The sequence below is a fragment of the Petaurus breviceps genome, unplaced genomic scaffold (assembly GCF_028583685.1).
Source record: "Petaurus breviceps papuanus isolate PSGF00001 unplaced genomic scaffold, PetGlider_PUasm1.0 79, whole genome shotgun sequence".
Classification (NCBI taxonomy): domain Eukaryota; kingdom Metazoa; phylum Chordata; class Mammalia; order Diprotodontia; family Petauridae; genus Petaurus; species Petaurus breviceps.
The window spans coordinates 4,956,903-4,973,827 of NW_027186523.1; the positions used below are offsets into that span (position 1 = coordinate 4,956,903).

General features: G+C 36.6%; 1 protein-coding gene across 4 annotated transcripts in view; it reads left to right on the plus strand.

Moving 5' to 3' along the window:
* LOC138175793 (ras association domain-containing protein 8) overlaps window positions 1-16,925 on the plus strand; it is a 121,888-nt gene that overhangs the window by 40,703 nt on the left and 64,260 nt on the right. For 3 of the 4 annotated variants that reach the window (XR_011172092.1, XM_069106285.1, XM_069106284.1), the window contains one exon: window positions 2,813-2,908. The exons of the other annotated variant lie outside the window; for it this stretch is intronic. The gene's annotated coding sequence lies outside the window, so the exon portion shown is untranslated. The remainder of the gene's footprint in view (window positions 1-2,812; window positions 2,909-16,925) is intronic. 4 annotated transcript variants of the gene reach the window in all.

Below are 16,925 nucleotides of genomic sequence, written 5' to 3' on the forward strand. Positions count from 1 at the left end.
TCTCTCTCTCTCTCTCTCTCTCTCTCTCTCTCTCTCTCTCTCTCTCTCTCTCTCTTACTGTTGTGTTTCATCTATGTCCAACTCTTAACGCCCATTTCTTAATTTCTTGGCAAAGATAGTGGAGTGATTTGCCATTTCCTTCTCCCAGCTCATTTTACAAATGAGGAAACTGAGACAAACATGGTTAAGTGTCTTGTTTGCCTAGGGTCACACATCTAGTGTCTGAGACCAGATTTGAGTTCAGCAAGATGAGTCTATTCAATGTGCCACGTAGCTGCTACATAAATACATTCATGCACACACATATGTACATCTGTGTATATATTTGCATATATACAATTTGATTCTTTTCTTGATTTTTCTTGAATCTTTAAATTGGGTCAAAGGATTATTTCAGTACTCAATTTCTGGAGAAAGGGAGACATGGAAAAGTTAAACCTTTTTTAAACTGTATTTTCTTCATAAACATATCTGGAACTTAAATTTTATTTATTTTGTTACTATCTGTTTTGTAAGTCACTGGTAGGTTTTTGTTTCTAAATGCATCCAGTTAAATGGCTCAAATGACTTCATATCTTTAAAAAAAAAATGATTGTAATGAAGACCTAAATTTTTTTTCTCTTAATGATGAAAAGTATTTTCTGCCCTTTGGGCATATAGAAACATTTAAGACAGAGGTTGTATTGTAAAACTCTGTAAAATAAACACAGAAACATCTGTTAAGAGTGTACTCTGATTCTTTGGTGCTCCTACAATTTTCATCATTCCCATCATTGTAGGAAACCTCTAGCTTTCTCAAGCTTTTTTTTTTTTCACATTTTCACAATACTAGGAAAAATATCAGTGGTGAAAGTAAATTAGATGCTTATGTCACATACTGAAATTATGTTCCAAATGGATAAGCAGTATAAATATAAAATTTCATGTTACTTAAAGAATAGATGAACATGAAAGTTCATCTAGTTCACAGTAATAGTTAACATTTGTATAGCACTTTGTATAGACATTGTGCTAAGTGCTTTACAAATATCACATTTCATCCTCAAAGCAACTCTGGGAGATAGTTGCTGTTATTATTTACATTTTACAGATGAAGAAATTGAGGTAAATAAGGATCAAGTGACTTGCCCAGGATCATATGATTACTAAGTGTTAGAAACTGCATTTGAAACCAGGTCTTCCTGATGCCAGATCTGGTATTCTACCCACTATGGCTATTAGTGGGACTATGTATTATCCCCATCTTTCTGGAAAATAGCTTGGAATTATGCAGAAAACATTAATAAACTTTGATCCAGTAGTTCTATGACTTATGCAGGAAACATTAATAAACTTTGATCCAGTAGTTCCATTACTGGGTCAGTAGTAACAATAAAAAAGTCTTCTCTGTACTTAGATATTTGCCCCAGGACTACTTGTAGTGACATCTGGAAATAAATTATGGGCCCCAAATGGGGCATACAACTGGAAAAAAAAAATGTAGCATATTAATATATTGACACTAATTTACTTTGAATAATGATGAAAATAAATCAGAAAACCATAAGAAGACTTGCATTATCTGATTCAGAATAAAGAAAGCGAAATAAATTTATATTTACATATAAACAATGTAAATAAAAGTTGTATTAAAACACAAGAAAATTAAGGTAAAAAATAATGGCCATTGTTGGCTACAAATGATCTAGTGGGGGGAAAGGAGAGAGGGAAGAAGAGTGTGGTCCAGAGAAGATGTGGGCCAAAACCATAGATTCTTGTTGACTAAAACTAAAAGTTTCTTAATTTTAGTGGTGAAAGATAGTGCATAAAAAGGAGCTGGAAGGAGAGAAGTGTTATGTCAAAGTCCAGAGAAATAAAGATGATTGATCTGGACCCTTCCTCAAAAATGTGTGTTCCAGGAACAATTTACCAATTAGAAAAGGGAACCAATGGGGAAGGAAGGAAACAGCAGCTGAAAAATGGTGGTAAAGTTCAGGGAATAAAGGGTGACTGGTCTGTGGCCCTTCCTGAAACTGGTGGTTCCATGAAGAATTTGCCAGTTATGAAGTGATGTTTTAAAACAACAGCATATATATATATATATATATATATATATACTTTTTTTTTTTAAGCAATTGGGTTAAGTAACTTGCTCAAGGTTACGTAGCCAGGTGTTTCTGGGTGGGTGCTAAGTGTCTGAGCCCGGGATTCCATCTCCAGGTCATCCCAACACTGGAGCTGGTGCTCTTACTCGCTGTGCTACCTGGCCACCCCCAAAACAACAGTATATTAATTAAAATATTTTATCACCCTCATCCTCCTTGGAAACCCATGGCATATTTCTTCTCTCCAATGAACAGTACTAGGCTTTTGGTACTAAACAAAGACAACAAAATGAGATCTCTCCTTTCCCTGTGGCATTAGGCAAGATTCCAAATATTAACACACTGCCTTTAAGAAAGTTACTGTAGTGCTGTGTTTAGTTCAGTCAATTGAAAAAGGAGGTGCAAGGTCATTCCTGGAACATCATGGTCACATCCAATGACTTAAAAACAAAACCTTCTGAAATTCCATTTGCAAAAAGTACAGAATGCCAAAAGAAATTAAAGAAAATAAACATCCTATAAAGAATGCATTCAGATGGTTAAGGAGGATGGATTATAGGAGTATATTATACTCCGGGGAATACGAATTGGAATGATTGTAGTTAAAGATACTTGAATTTCATGCCGCTAGGTTTTTTGCCCTTTGAGATTCTTAAGTTAAAAGAGGACAAATTTGCATTTTAAGCTAAAGATTAGCCAGAGTTGTAAAACATTTTGTACTTTTTCAGGTGCCTGTAGCTACTCCCAAAATACTCAGCTTGTTCTCTAGTCACACTGAAGACTGCCTCATTTTCATTTCAAATTCTTGAGTCTGATGATGTGAGGTAAGTCAAAAAATGTTTTCATCTTAAATGAAGAACAATGCTTAACCTGCCTTGGTGAAGAGGTTTTTAGATCATTAGAATCTTCAAAGTTGAAATTCAAATTGGTTTGACAGGCCCAGAAGAAATATTTAGTCTCATTTTGGTAACCTAATATGTATTTTTCCTACATTAAAAAAAGATGGGCAAGTCTATATTCTTTAGGAACTGAAATGATATGAATTTTATTAGGTGCTCTAATATCTTTTAAATCACTTTGTTTCACTTGCTAACAGCATCACAGACTTTTAATGATAACATCAACATATACCAATTTCCTATTTTTCTCATATAAAGCTTGCTTGGTGTATGTTGATTTTCATGTTGTTTCCTCCATTAGTTTGCAAGATCATTAAGGGCAGGGAATGTATTTTGATTCTTTTTGTATCCCCAGCTCATAGCACAGGGCCTGTCTCATAGTAGGTACTTAGTAAATATTTATTGCTTGATTAACTGGTGAGGTAATTTACTCATGATACTGAGTTTTTCTGGTACAAAATATGTTGCTGACAGCTGGTACTATGAGAGGCAGAATTAATTAGCAAACAACAATTGACTAATGAAAATAATTTAATACTGATTCAGATTAATTAATATTAATTGGTGCTGATTAAGTGCTCTTTTGGGATCACTGATTTTGTTTTAAAACTGCCTTCCTCACAAGATCTAGCAAAAATGAATTAAAAAATAAGATGAATATATTTTATGTATCAGTGTTAGAACTTGCCTCAGGTACTCCCTTTAGCAATGCAGACTGCAATTCGATCATACCCTCTTACTGAGTGTGAGACTCCTCTCCATTTTCCCCTAAATCTTCAATAGGGGCTTCACTCATGTATTTGGTGAATTTCCTTTAGATTTCTTGGTACCATGCAAATGCTAACAGGACAAATGGGTCATTCATCAGTTATCTCTCACTCTTGTTCCTTGACTGGCCTATTTACTATTCTAGTCCTACATCTCTAATGATACATATGATAGTTTCATATTCAGTGCCTCACTGGTAATGTATTGTAGGCTACTCACACCCACCTTTGACCTTGGGATTATTTCAGTAGCTGACTGCTGTGGTTCTTGTTACTCCCTCTACAACATCTCTCATTCTATGTCTCTCTCTACTCACATAGCTATCATCCTAGTTTAGGCCCTTATCACCTCCCCTGGCCTCCTAATTGTTCTTCCAGCCTCAAGTTTCTCCCCATTCTGATCTGTTGTCCTCACAGCTGCCAAAGTGTCTTTCCTTTAGCACAGATCTGATCGTGTCCTTGCTCTGCTCAGTGAACTCCAGTGTTTCCTTGTTACCTCCATGAACAGATGTAAACTCTTCTGTTTGATTCCTAGAGCCCTTTACAACTTGACACCAACCTGTCTTTCTAGCTTCATTGTACACCTCTCCCCTTCCCATACTCCGTGTTGTTTCCTGACCCTTAACCAAATGATATTACTGGACATATGCCTACTTTTTCATCTCTGCATAACCTTGATGAAAACATTTTACCCATGTGTTGAGTTCATCCTTGATTAAGCTGTGAGAAGGAGAAAGGCTTTTCCACCAGATGACATCTGTATAATTAGAAAATTGACAGGTGTGGAGAAGAACCTACTGTGCTTATTATGTGTTGACTGTTTTAAGAATGCCTACTTAAAAGCACCATTTCAGATAAAGTATCTCCCATGTATATGCTAAGATGATACGATTCACTGAAAAGGGTAAAAAATAAAGATAGTTTTATTTCACGACTCTATACTTATTAATATTGAACTAGTATAAAACAAATGCATGTTTGTCACTATTTTGGGAGATGCTAGCACAAAGTTCAGATAGAGGAAGAGGAAACCATTTAGATAGTGAGGTTCTCAAGTTGTTTCTTGTCACACTGGTTTGATTGTATCAAAACTTAGAACATTGCAGAGCCTACTCCATGAAATCCTCTTGTCCTCATCTGCTCTTTCCACCTTCCCCTCAATTTCTGATAAGGTTGCAACTTTTCTTACAAAACTAGCCTCTATAGGTACCCACAGTCTCACCCACTTCATCCTTTCCAACAGCTTGCCTGCTGTTAGAAGTAGCCTTTCACACCTATCTCATTGAGTATTCCCTACTCAGGATTTCCTACTGCCTTCAGTCTCTTCCCTACTGCCCAATTCTCTCATCTTTAAAAAGCTTTCACTAAACCCTAACATCCTCTCAGGTTTTCATCTTAATATCTCTAGAGCCATTCATTTATCTCATTGATTTTGTTATTTGGCCTATTATTCTAGTCTATTAAAAACTTTTTTTTAGCATGAAAACTTTATTCTTCTCTCTTTTTTTTTTAAGCAATTGGGGTTAAGTAACTTGCTCAAGGTTATACGGCCAGTTATTTCTAGGTGTAGTGCTAGGTATCTGAGCCTGGATTTGATCCCAGTTCATCCCGACTCTGGGGCCAGTGCTTTTACTCACTGTGCCACCTGGCCGCCCCTGAAAACTTTATTCTTAATATTACAAATATCTCCATTTAATTATATCCACTGTATCTTTTCCCCTTTATGTCCTTTTCTTTTTGGAATATTGATAGAAACAAATAATCTTCGCTTCTTTTATAAGACATTTACCAAGTTTATTAAGGTGAAGCTGTCTGAGAGCAATTATCTTTAAATCCACATTAACTGAAGAAAGCAGGGTATTGATACTCACAAATAAAAGTTTTCTTTAGAAAATAATGATGAACATCTATAATCAGACTTCAAAATTGCCAGGAGAGTAATTTCCTTATAGTTCCTAGAATGAACCATCTGGCTGTAATCAATCATTTCACAATTTGTATGTGGATATTCCCAGAATTTGTTTGAATTTTTTTTTCCATTTTCCTGTTTGAGGCAGGTCTACTGTGTCCCATATGGGTTTTATATGCTTGTAATTTATTTTAGGGTGGGATATTCCCAAATAAAACTGTTATAAAGGGGTATCTGTTATTTTCACAGAATCATTTGGACAGTTTTGAAACAGCTTGAAATGATGGTACAAGCAAAGCAACTTGGTACTAGAGGAAGAGACATTTTCTATAATTTAAGTTGTCATAGTAACGTACATGCTGATACTTCCTCAGATGCCAGGCCTGAAGAATCTCAGTGACATTCAGAATGCTTTCATCATCCTTTCATTTTGCATCAAGGAGTCATCCATTGTGAGCTAATAGTGATTGTTTTATTTGTTTCTTTTAAAAGATGATTTGCATATTTTAGCCCTTCCTTTGAAAACTTAATTTTGTGAATTAAAGATTAAAAGGTCATGGGTTTGTGCCTGCATGTTTGTTAATTTTTTAAATTTCCATTAAACAACTTGAGTAATTAATATAGTATTGATGTGATGTTATCTTAAACGGAGAGAAAATAAGTTCTTTGGAAGATTGGAGAAAATCTTTCATGTCTCAAAATTAGATGTCTTATTTTGGAAACAGTGACTTTGGCTTAAGTTACTCAAAAGTTATGACTCTTGACTCCATCACATTCCTGGTATATTTACAAGACTGTGTTTTGAGTTGCCATTTTAATACAGTAATATTTTATTGAATGAAATTTTTAAAGAAAAGACTTAGACCAGAAGGAGATAATAAAAAGACCCTGAACCTCTCCCCCACCTTCTCCAAAAAATAGTTGCAGGAGTTAGGTCTTACCTTGGTGGGATAGAATTGTAATTTGAATCAAGGATAAGAGTCAGTAAACATTTATTAAGTACCTACTAAGTGCCAGACACTTTCTAAATGCTGGTTATACTGTACAAAGAAAGGCAAAAGACAACACCTGCCATCTAGGAACTTACTATCTAATGGAGGACACAAACAAGCAAATAAGTATTATATATTATTTATATATTTATAAATATATATTATATATTTTTAAAATTATAATATATAATGTTATAAGCTATATGCAAGATAAATAGGAAATAATTAGCAGAGGGAAGGAACTAGAATTAAGGGGAATTGGGAAAGACTTTCATTAGGAGGTGGGATTTAGTTGGAAAAGAAGCCAGAAAAGCTAGGAGGCAGAAATGAGAAAGGGGAGAGCATTCAAAGTAGAGGAGACAGCCATAGAAAATGCCAGGAGCCAAGAGATGGAGAGTCTTATTCATAGACTAGTATGGAGGCCAGTGACATCAATTCACAGAGTAGATTGAGTGGAAAGAAGAGTGGAATTTTGCCTGCTGGTAGTGACTTACTCCTCCCCATCTGGACTCTATCCTTCGCTAGAGAACTGGTACCCAGACTTCCAGAATCCATTTTTCAGCCCCTGAGGAAGTTAATCCTCTCACCTTTGGAACTCTAGCCCTAGGACCCAAACAGTTTACTAAGTATATGCAAACTAATCTACTTAGCCCGCACTTTACTAGGTGGCCCTTGATATCAAACCAAAATTCAACTTAATATCCCATTCAGGCATCCATTCAGGCCTTCCCTGTGTTTTTTATTCAGTCACCCTTCCCCTCCCCTTCACCTTCAGGTTTGAGATTCTAGACTAGAGAGGCTGAGGCTAGATATATAGATCTAGGAGTCAAGTGCAAAATCACAGTTAAAACTTTGAGAGCTGATTGAAGTCACCAAAAAGAGATACCAAAACTGTAGATAAAAGGAGAGGACCTAGGATGGAGCCACTCATTATCCTTAAGTAGCTGACCTGGGTGATAATTCAGCAAAAAACAATGAGGTAGAGTCTTTAGAAAGGTGAGAAGAAAACCAACTGCAGTGTAATGATAGCTCAAAGAGAAGAGTGTTTCATTTACCAATTTACCCCCCACTCCTTTCATTTTCTTTTCTTCAGACTAAACAATTCTAGTTTCTTTCATTTCTATGATGTAAAATCCAGCCTCTTCCCCATCCTGGTTGCATTCCATTTTGTCATTGTCCCTCCTAAAATGCTCCACCCTGAGTTGAGGGAGAGTTCCCTGCTTTTCTCTGTCAATGATTTTGAAACCTGATGATTGAAGTTTACATTCACATAGGCATTTCTTTTCCTCTTGGCAACTTTTTGCTTTTGACCAGAAGTTTAGCAGAGGAAGTTAAAAGAAAGTAGGGAATTGTGATTTAGTACAAAAGGTTTCTAAAGTTGCTTATTCTCTGGCTTGATGATCTAGTCATTTTGCATTCTTCAAGAGGGAATGATAAAGCCAAAGATGTCTGATTAATAACACATGAAACTGCCATTGATTTTAGCTGCCTTCGGTGGAAGAGATGGCGTGGGCAAAATGAAAAACATGCAGTTTGCTAACTTGGAAGATTCAGTGACAAAATATGCTTGAGCTTATTGTTGTATCAAATTCTGTAGTTCATTAGTGTGCAGTCCTTCACAGAGGAAAAAGATACTTGGTAGCAGCAGGACATGTATGTACATTGGGTTATTTTTCCGGTTAGTAGAATAAATTTGTGCTGCTCCATTCACACACTCTTTCTCTTGTTCTCTTGCTTTGAGTATGACATGTGGAAAACATTTGTTTGAGGTAGTTGACTGAAGTTAAGGAATTGCAAAATGAAGATAGCCAGTCCATCTGGAAATTGAACATTTGACCTGGGCGGGCATCATTCAATTCAATTAAATAAACATTTATTGATTGGCTATATACAAAGCATCATGCTATATTCTGGGGATATGGAGACAAAAAAAATCATTATGTCCTCAAATTTTCTTTCTATTGTTCAGATACAACATTTATCACTAACTGGAAAAATCAGGAGAGATTTCCTGTAGGAGGAGGCACCTAAGATTTGCTTTAAAGTAAGCTATTGATTTTATACACCAAGGTGAGGTGAGTGTGCCTTCCAGACAAGGGACAGCCTTTGTAGAAGTATAGAGTGCCTGAAGAGACTGTAGTCTTAATTCAAATTGTTCTCTACATGGAATGAGTGGAGGGTAGGGAGTGACATGGTCACATTCTTCTATGAGGCATATGAATTATCAGTAGTTGGCCACTAATTTGTATAAGTTCTGTATGTAGGATTATATATTGCTATGTAGTGCCAATTTGGCAAACTTTTTGTGATCTTGTTCAGGCCAACAGTATGCTTCATTATTCTTGTTTAAGGAGTAAAAACAAACATGAGCACAGAATTTATCCTTTATCCTGCTAATTTGGTGGGGTTAGATAAGTGATTTTCTTATATTTTGATATAACATAGGATGACTAAATTTTTATTCCCTGAAAACTAGCCTCATTAAGATTAAACTTTCTTTTCTTATGCAATTTACTTTCTTAGGGTGTTTATCAGTTCAAGAGGGGTAGAATTTTCTATGGCAAATATTGTATAACAATAGCATTTATTGAGTAAGGTTCCATGCAGTAGGAAATAACAAGTGTCTGATATGCATGTACTGCTATAGACAGATATGTTAGAATAAGAATTACTTTTTGGAAATATAATCTTTTAGCTGTCTGATAATAAGTTTTTATCAGGAAATGCTCATTAGAGATGGGTACTGGTATTTTTTTTTTAAATCCACTTCAGCACAAGAAGCCACAAACCAAAAGTGCAGGAGTCTTTATAGAAGGAAGCAACCCTTTTCCTTTCACACATTTCAAATAGGTGTCAGAACGACATTCAATAAGCAGCATTATTTATCCTAGTTTCAAAGGGAAGCAATGCTGTTTTTTTTCAAGTGCCCTTGGCCTTGAATAAATTTTAAACACTCAGATTTCTTTATAAAGAAACAGTGCCAGGTGTGGTGGAGCATACCTGTAGTTCCTGGTACTGTGGAGGCTGAGGCCAGTGGATCACTAGAGCTCCAGAGTTCTGGATTGTAATAGGTCTGTAGCTGATTGGGTGATAGCACTATGGTGAATTCCAAGGGAAAAGGGGAAAGGGGAACTCGGCTGCCTTAGGAAGCTTGCTTAAACTTCAAACCAACCCAGATTGGAAATGGAGCCTGTCAAAGCTTCAGTGCTTATCAGCAATGTGATTAAGCTCTTCAGTGATCACTCTACTTCCAGCTTGGGTGAGGAAGTAAAGAAGGAAGGGAGGGAGGAGGAAACACATGAAGGGAGGAAGGAGGAAGGAAAGAAAAAAGGGATCTCTTGGCCCTCTCAGTCATACTTTTAGAAAAAGCTGACTATAGCAATTGACTATACTTCCCCATATCCCACTAACTACTCAATCCCTGACGACTTGTCTTCCATTCCCACCACTCAATTAAAACTCTTTCAAAGGCCATCTGTTTATTGCTAAATGCAATGGATTTTTCTTAGTCCATCTAATTCTTGGGCTGTTATACATCCCCTTCTTATGAATATGCTCTCTTCTTCCTAGGTGTTCAGTGGTAGTACTGCTCTCTCCTGTTCCTCCTGATCTGACTGATCTAAGTCTTTTGAAGCGTCATCACTCACGCCCTAATCCTTCACCAGTACCTTGTCTTTGTCTTCTTATTATACATTCACTCTCTTGATGACTTTCTCAGATTCCAAAGGTTAAATTTATTCATGTAGATGACTTACATTTCCAATCCTAATCTTGCTTTGAACTGCAGTCCCAAATCTCTGACTATTGACTAGATGTTTCTGCCTGTCTCGGCCTTAGATTTCCTCCACATTGTCCCCTCTAAACTTCTTCCCTGTTTCTGCCAAGGATACTGCCATCCTTCTCATTTTCACAACCCAGTGGTCACCGACTTTTTACTCTTCTTCACCTCCCCTATATCCAAACAGCAGCCAAAGTCTTGTTAACTCTGCTTCCAAAATGTCACACCCTTCCCTTCCTTTCTTTTCTATTCTTGTCCCAGTGTATCTGCTTCATTACTTCTTAGCTGAGACTATTAAAATAGCAAAAGATCCCCATCATTTTACATGAGGTAACTGAAGGCTATATATTATAAGATGACCAGGACAAAATGACTAAGGGTTTCTGATTCTTAGTCTGTTGCATAAAAACATTTTATGCAAAGGCAGAGAAGTTAGGTGTCATGATCAATGTGATGTATAGGAAAGACTACTTGGCATTGGTTGGTAAGGATGGTTTGGAATTGAGTGGTTCTAGAAGTGAGAATTTGCCTACAGAGTAAGAGCTTACAACTGACTAATGGGGGCCTATGTTAAAAAAGTCTTGGCAAGACTACGGAGAAGAATGTAGATGTGGGAGATCTTACACAAAATTTATCACTCTGGCTTTAGTTGCCATATCTCAAATGAAAATAAAGCTGTTTTTAGCTACTTAAAGGCAGGGGTCTGCTCCAAATGATCTTTTAAGGTCTCTTGACATTAATCTGTGATTCTTGAAATTGGAAGATTTGTTCATCAACTCAGTGCATGAAATAAGTGAGTGAATATTATATTGAATTTCTGGGTTTGTGATGTAAGAAAAGCAATCCATATTTCCTTTGCCAGGACAAGCCTTACTGAGAGGCAAGTGGGGCAACTTAACGGGAAAAATATCTTCTAACTATTTCCTGCATATCTCCGACATTATGATAATTAGAGATTAGTTTGTGTTTAAGAACTTAAGAACTTGTGTTTAAGAGCTTAAGAACTATATCAGCATGCAACTGTGTAAAAAAATTCAACATCTTACCTTCTTAGTTGAGATCAGCTGCACTGAATGAGAATTTTGATCAATACAGTAGGTAGAGAATTTGCAATATGTAATGTGGTGGTAGAGCAGAGGTTTTGAAACTTGCTCTGTTTATGGCATCCTTAATCTCTCAGTAATTTTTTTCATAGCACCTCTAGGTCAAAAGAAATACCTAACATTCATTAAGTAGTTAGGTTCATAATAAATATTCATAACATAACAGCCTAGTAGGCATTTAGACAACAAATGCAAAAATAGCATTTTGGTGAAATAACATTTTATTTCATTTTTAAACAACTGCAGTTATTAATGAGATATGCACACTGTTGGGTTCTGCGCAACTTCTCAAACCTTAAATCACATTGTGCACTGACACCCTCGTTTTCTTTTTTTTTTTTTTTAGCAATCCGGGTTAAGTAACTTGCTCAAGGTTACACGGCCAGGTGTTTCTGGGTGGGTGCTAAGTGTCTGAGCCCGGATTTGATCCCCAGGTTATCCTGACGCTGGAGCTGGTGCTCTTACTTGCTGTGCTACCTGGCCGCCCCAACACCCTCGTTTTCTGTTTGATTTTTGCACTGAACTAGTTTTTTTTATCACAGCAGGCGCCAAAACCCAAGTTCTGCAAAGGTATGTCACCGCAAATTAAAAAGTTGGAAAAGTTACTGATGTAGTTGAAAGTACAAGTGAACATAAACATATCTCTAACATTTGAGAACTGTGGAAGGAAAGTGGTATTCTCTAATGCTGAAATTGTAAACCATATTGAGCTAATTCATAGGTGTCAGGATGTCTATATTTCCCTCAACAATTTAAAATATTCCACAGTGATCTAGTGATCTTTGTGACTTGGCTGCTGAACGATGAACTTCAGGTGTCATTGGTGCAGGAAGGCCGACCTATATGGGGATATTTAGGGGGACATAAGGCAGAATAGGAGCTGAGAATCTGGAAACTGGGAACAGGATGTGAGAAAGAGGCCAAGAAAGGGGAGTGGGAGTGCTCCCACTTAAGAATTTTACCTAGGTTCAGTTCTGTTCCCAAATACAATGAAAGAGGCTCTTCTGGTCAGATAACTATTCCCAGCTATTATTTTAACTTGTGTGAGAAAACCAGAATCCCATTGTTTTGTTCTCCTTGGAATGTCAGAGTGGCAGAAAGAAGTGAACACATTTTGAAAGACTTTTTACCTCCCTCAAAAACAGGGGACCAGACCTCCATCCTTATCTTCTGGCAGACCTGACTTGAGAAACTCCCTCTCTTACCTCTCTGCTTACCTATCTCTCAGACGCCAAAGTGAGCATAGTCTACAGTAATTTGTATGGAAACCCCATAAGAATTTGTATAAGGCTGATTTGTGCATGGGCATTTAAAGCACCTCCTAAGTGGGCCCCTGTGGACCTAGAAAAGATAGAGTAGAAACAACATGGTAACAAATAGTATGGATCTGGAAGAGATCTTAAAGGTCAATGATTTCATATACTGAAGAAACTGACACAGAGGTTAAGTGACTTGTTTAGATCAGTCACCAATTTAGACAAAGAAGTTTTAACTACTCTGGGCTCTGACTCCTTGTGTGTCTAAGAGTAGTGTGCCTACCACACAATACAGAGACCCTATACCAATGGTGCCCAATGAGCCACTATCCACTATGGTGAAATTAATTTTTTTATGGAAGAAAAAGAGCCATTCATTTCATCATGGCCATATTTAACTTGTGTTGGCCACAAGATTTCTTAGGGGGAGTTCTCTATTGGAATGAACTGAGATATAAGGTTGAGTAGTTTTAGTAAATTTTTGTATGCCAAAAACAGGTGAAAATAACTGTTTTCATCTGTCCTGGTTTATAGAGAGAGAAGCATAAGGGATGAAGAAACTCTTATTTTTCCTTGTGTTTTTTATATTTTGTACTAGAGACCCTCCCACTGTCAGAAGAAGTTTGTTTGGGGGGGGGGTGGCTTTTTTTTTTATACTGACAAGACAGCATTACAAAGGAAAATAATTATTCAGATACAGTTATCAAATTAAAAAAAAATAAAAAGTTTGTGGACTTCAGATTAAAAACTCCTGCAGTAGGAAAACCCAGAGAGGCAAGAGGCAAAGAGTGCTGTGGGTTAGCTGGTGATGACAGTATTACAGAGGATCCAGGAAGATTAAACTGAAGAACAATACCACTCTTGATATTTGACTTTTTAAAAAGTAAGAGTATCTTTAGAAATCTTTTTTTTTTTTTGCCTTTTTTTGGGGGGAGGGCAGCTGGGGTTAAGTGAATTGCCCAAGGTCATATGGCTAGTTTTTTTTGTGTTAAGTGTCTGAGGTTGTATTTGAACCTAGGTTCTCCTGACTCCAGAGCTGGTGCTCTATTTACTGCGCCACCTAGCTGCCGCCTTTAGGAATCTTAATATGGTTATAGAATTCTTAATATGGTGAGTCAGAGAAGGACCATGAGATAGAGAGTTAATTGGTCTTGCATTTATTAGGATCATTCTTGAAATCCAGATGTCATAGCCATGCAGATAATTGAATTAGTCTATCTGGTAATATATTGAGTCATATATAATTTGTTTTAATTTGAGTAGGAGAACCTGTTAGTAGCTTCCACCTCTCCTAACCTTACCCCACCTCTCGAAAGACTTTACTTTTATATAGAAATGAGAATCTGATTCAGCTGTTCTGCAGAAAAATTCCCACTGGAAATAGTAGGAGTTTTCCTACAGTTAATATTGCACAATCAGGTCTTTTAAGGCTTAACTGATTCTTCTTAGAAAATCAATCCTAAATGTAATATTTCTTCTAAAGAGCTTAACTTTTATTTCATCAGCAAAAGGTTTTTTTGAAAGTTCAAGGAGTAATGAGTACTTCCTCTCTTCCTGTTTTCCTCTACTCCACTCTACTTCCTCAAAATAATATATGGATTAGGCAACTGATGAACTGTCTTGACCCAATATAATTAATTCTATCAAGATGTTAAGAGTGAACACATCAGCATTTAACTCTAGAAGATAGCCTATTTGTGTTCTTTCATATATAAATGCACTTTTAAATTTTTCATTTTTAAATTTTATTTTTGGAGGTAATCAGAGTTAAGTGACTTGCCCAGGGTCACATAGCTAGTAAGTTTTTGAGGCCAGATTTTAACTCAGCTTGTCCTGACTCTAGGGCCAGTGCTCTATCTGCTGCACCAACTAGCTGCCCAAAACTTTTATTAATATATTGTTTTTATATCATCTATATTTCTTAAAAATATTCTTCTTCCCACTCTGTCTTCTCTTATAAAAATTTTAAAAGAGAAGAGATTAATTCAACAAAATTAATCAAAATATTAAATCAAATGTGACATGAAAATATACTTTAAAATTAGTCATCTTTAATGTTGGAAACATCTGAACGTATGTTTTCCCCTCCATTGCAGAGGCAAATATTTGAGTGTTAGAGTAAACCACTCACATTTATATAGCCATTAGAAGTTTATAGAATGGTTTTCTTAACAACTCTGTGAGGTAGATTGTTAGGGATGGTCTTGACTCTGGTTGATGCCTTGTTGATTCAGGTTTTCAGTTGGATAGAAATGAAGTACTCTTTGGTTATTCAACATTTAACAAAAAGAGGCTCACAGCCATAGAAGGGATATTCCTGGAGGATTCTTTATTGTTTAACTTGGGTCTGCCTACCCCCTTATCTCTAAAGAAATACATTGGGTCTGTAGAATAAGGTGTGATGATTCCTGCAGTTAGGAACAAGTCTAAAGGAAAGTGGGTGGGCTTTTTTAAAATAATCCTTAGATGACCTGGAAGCCAGAGTCTTATATGGAAGCTGTGTCAAAAGAGGTCTTCTGAGCCAGTCAAGTCCTAGGGAGAGCTTTGTTACCTTTCAGGGAAAAGTTAGGCTAATCCACTTTGGGAGCAAAAGGGGAACCCTTGGCAGAGAGCGGGTTCCATCACACAATGCAAATACTGCTCTCCCTCATTTATACATATGGAAAAGGTTTAGATTTTTCAATTTTCCTATTGTCACATAGGTGGCAAAGTGTCAGATCTGAAATTTCTGTTCTACAAATCCATCATTTTTTCTAGTTGGTCACAATTGCTTTTCTATGGATATGTGAAATAACGATGATCGCTAACATTTCTATAGTGTTTACCATGTGCCAGGACTGTACTAAGCAGTTTACAATTACTATCTCACTTGATCCTCACAACAGCCCTAAGAGGTAGGTGCTATTATGCCCATTTTACAGATGAGGAAGTAGAGACAGTGACTTGTCCAGTCACACATTGCCAGTAAATGTTAGTAAATATATGAGGCCAGATTTGAATTCAGGTCTTCCTAAGTGAAATGTCTATTATTTAAAAAATGAAACAAAATAAAAATAAATTACTTTGTGGTGCTTAACACCTTTTTGTTATATTGAATAGATATGGGCATGATCTGTATCTTCTACCTCTTCTCATATAGTCCTTTCCCGTGTCTTGACACTTCCCTACTTTATCCTGGTAACCATTTACTGCAAATGTTACTGATATTCCAGGAGACATGTTGAATTTTTAAAGCCACTGTAGGACATATGAAGGTATAACATGGTTCTTGCTCTCATTAAGCAAAAAGACAATACTCATGCTTAGTTCTGTGCTCTGAAAAAGTACTCCCTCCATTGGATAAACTTAAAATCATATTCATATTTTTGGGGTGAGATTCTTGCCTACGTTGTGCCATAAATCATCAAGGAAAAAAAAGAAGTGGGAAAAGTCAGTGAAACAGACAGGGTAGGGAGGTGAGGGAAGGTGCAGAAAAGAGGAGGGAGATGGGAGAAAGAAGAGGAAAATAAGGCCTTATAGGCCTTCATTAAGAACTCTAACCATCTCTTGGTACCAATATAGCAGCTGGTTCTAAATCTGTTATCTCTTGCATTTATAACATGACCAGCCTACTTTCTTTTTCAATTATATATTTCCAGAATAAGATTTTATGCCATTTACTGCAGGAAATTCATGGTTGGTAATATATATACTTCAGTCTACTTATGGATACTAGTAGTCCCTCTATTGACTTATGGGTCATCTATGGTTTTAATTCTTCAAAGTTGTGATCCTTTATGATTCATAGTCATAAAATCACAGGGAAAACATTAGTATTAAAAACAGGAGCAGGTATTTGAGAGCAACTTGAAGTAATTAAAAGTACTAGTTTCCCAGATGCAGTCTAGCCTACTTTATTCCTTTGATTCAATTCTAGAAGGAAGGAAGCAAGTAAACATTTATTTTTTTTCTTTTTTTTTTTTAAAGCAAATGGGGTTAAGTAATTTGCTCAAGGTTACATGGCCAGTTATTTCTGGGTGTGGTGCTAAGTATCAGAGCTCGGATTCGATCCCAGGTCATCCTGACTCTGGGGCCGGTGCTCTTACTCGCTGTGCTACCTGGCTGCCCCCAAGTAAACATTTATTAAGCCCTTATTTT